The 2,939-nt window shown below is 45.9% G+C and overlaps 1 pseudogene; it reads right to left on the reverse strand.

Annotated features, from left to right (window-relative positions):
- Positions 1 to 2,170: 2,170 nt before the first annotated feature.
- Positions 2,171 to 2,289, reverse strand: LOC136647216 (5S ribosomal RNA; annotated as a pseudogene).
- Positions 2,290 to 2,939: the final 650 nt, after the last annotated feature.

A 2,939-nucleotide genomic window follows, 5' to 3' on the forward strand; every position in this document is an offset into this window, starting at 1 on the left:
TGCTGCTTGAGGTGACCACTTCAATAAGTGATAAGCCCTCCTGGCAAACTAGAAATATTCTTTATATGAGAGCTTATGATGGGAATTTACCGCCAAGGAAGCCTGTCTAAGGAAGTAATTTTTAACATTTTTCTTCTCATGACACATTGACCTCCATGGCCTTTGCCCTTTGTGATGACACTTCTGACTTCCAGGAGACTATTTCAGGTTCTGTGGCTATACTTCTAGGGCAACTGTCTGCAGTAAGGAAATTCTGTCCCTCTTCCTCCACTGGCAGAGCCCTAGAAAAAGATCTGTGGAACCAAGACAAGTTTTCTGACTATTTTCAACCACTGTGCCCCAAACTGTCATGGCACAACTGCAGACCTTTCACAGCACAACAATGTGCAATAAACACACCGGTGGAAAATCGCTACTCTAAGGAATGAAGAATTTGGATACTTATACAGCAATGTATAAGTCCTGGAATGTGCTGGAATCCCTAGCATGTATGCACTGCTGAAACAGAGACGCCTGCATTGGCTCGGTCATGTCGTGAGAATGGATGATGGCCGGATCCCAAAGGATCTCCTCTATGGAGAACTCATGCAAGGAAAGCGCCCTACAGGTAGACCACAGCTGCGATACAAGGACATCTGCAAGAGGGATCTGAAGGCCTTAGGAGTGGACCTCAACAAGTGGGAAACCCTGGCCTCTGAGCGGCCCGCTTGGAGGCAGGCTGTGCAGCATGGCCTTTCCCAGTTTGAAGAGACACTTGGCCAACAGACTGAGGCAAAGAAGGAAGGCCCATAGCCAGGGAGACAGACCAGGGACAGACTGCACTTGCTCCCAGTGTGGAAGGGATTGTCAATCCCGGATTGACCTTTTCAGCCACACTAGACGCTGTGCCAGAACCACCGTTCAGAGCGCAATACCATAGTCTTTCGAGACTGAAGGTTGCCAATAGAAATACAGCAATGTCTGACAGAATTCTCCTTTCCAGTATACTGAACTGAAACTCATTCCTGTATGTTCTGAGCCATGATCACTACATCTCTTCACTCTATGTCATTAGAAAGTTGTATAACGAGAAGTGGTGGACCTCCCCAGCTCTGCACCCAAGGGCAAAGGTCAGAGATGGCACTCCCCATGGGATGCTGCTGCCCCCCATGTGCAAATCCAGCCCCTCTTGTCAAGGTTATGCCTTCCGTTGCATGGGAAAGAGGTGTTGGAATCGTGGTGCGAGCAGGAACACAAAACAGCATACACAGCAGAGCACTTTAAATGCAGCAGTTGTATTTTAGAGCAAGGGTTATCACAAGTAGAGTAGTCAGTAAACAGTCCAAGTCAGTATGATGAGCAGTCAGTCCAGTAATAACAAATCCAAATCAGCTTTCCACAATACACAGTCAAAGTTCAGTCTACAGTCAGTAACAATATATACATACATAAATCCAGCCTCCAAAGTCTCTGGCAGCAGTTCAACAGTTATCTCCTACTACACTCCTACTATTGCACTGGAGGTTCATCAGACTAGCCCTTAAGTAGTGCTATTGGCCAATCTGGGTAGGCTTGTTTACACCCAGGGTGTGGCTGTCGCAGGTGCTTGCTGATTCTGCTGACTCCAGCAATCTGCACCTGTCCCTGAACCAATTAGTTAGCTGTGTTTCTGGCTTCCCCTGAACACAGGCTTAACACCCCTCACTTACCTGGAGCACACGGTGCTTCGCATGACTCCAGGACACATTAGGGAAGCCTCTCTGAAGTTCCCTGACACTTTAAACTGTCCGGTAATTTGGAAGCACAACTTCCAACCCAGTCAGGAGAATCGGAGAGGCTTCTGTAGGGTCCTAAAGCTCCACGTCTGGGGCATTTGCCCCATTGAGCCTAAGGGAGGTCTACCACTGTTGCCGAGAATGGCTTCCATAAACAAAACATCAAGAGTCCTTTAGACTCTGTATAGGTATCATCCTCTGAATGTTGTGTGGTTTCTAGCTAGCAATAACATACCTTCCAACAGAAATTGAGGAACCCCAAGAATCCACTCTGGTGGCAACCAACAGCTTAGTAAGTGGATTTAAAGCCAGACTTCCAAGGGCCTGTTCATATGCAAACTGCAAAACCCAGAAAATAGTAGCATCCAGCAACTGCTGCTGGTTGGCAACCTTCAGTCTCGAAAGACTATGGTATAAGCCTACAGCACCCAGTATTCCCAGGCGGTCTCCCATCCAAGTACTAACCAGGCCTGACCCTGCTTAGCTTCCGAGATCAGACGAGATCGGGCATGTGCAGGGTAACAGTTCCAGCAACTGTGTCTTCTCCAAAAAAGTAACATGGTGCCTTGTTAGGAAAGCAAAGCACTAATCCAGCACTAACTCAAAAGGAATGGAGTTGCCTACACCATGACCCGTCCTACAGAATCTTGAATTTTTCTTTTGAACTCTGCTTTGAAATAGTGAAATAAACACCCCCCTTTGAAGATCTCAGGTACTTTATATGTACTAAGGACTATTAGTACTACTCAGGCTCCGTTCTCTGTCAGTTCCAAAATCTGACATGAGCTCTAATGCATTTCAGGTCTTTGAAAGATGGCAGCTTCTGAACTTCTGGGCAGGAGTGGAGTGGAATACTATGAAAGCAGCTGGGCCTGCGAAAACCTTTTACTACAAATGAAACAACGCCTATTAATGTCCAGAAGAGAGAAAGCTAAAGACTTTTCAGTGTAATAAAACATTGTTGTGATCCAGTGAAGGATTCTTCATTTTGGAAAGGGGGTGACTGACTAGTTATTGCTATTTTATCAAAAGTTCAACAGGCACATTGTTAAAAGAGTCATTTCAACAAAGACGTTTGAATGTTGGTTCTGTTATGTCTGTGTATTGTTTGAAACCTTTGGTCTTTCTTTCTTCTGAGCAGTGGCTCAATGGGCAGCCCAATCCTTTGAATTATCATAGAACCAA

This window comes from Tiliqua scincoides, chromosome 3 (assembly GCF_035046505.1).
Source record: "Tiliqua scincoides isolate rTilSci1 chromosome 3, rTilSci1.hap2, whole genome shotgun sequence".
In the NCBI taxonomy this organism is placed as follows: Eukaryota; Metazoa; Chordata; class Lepidosauria; order Squamata; family Scincidae; genus Tiliqua; species Tiliqua scincoides.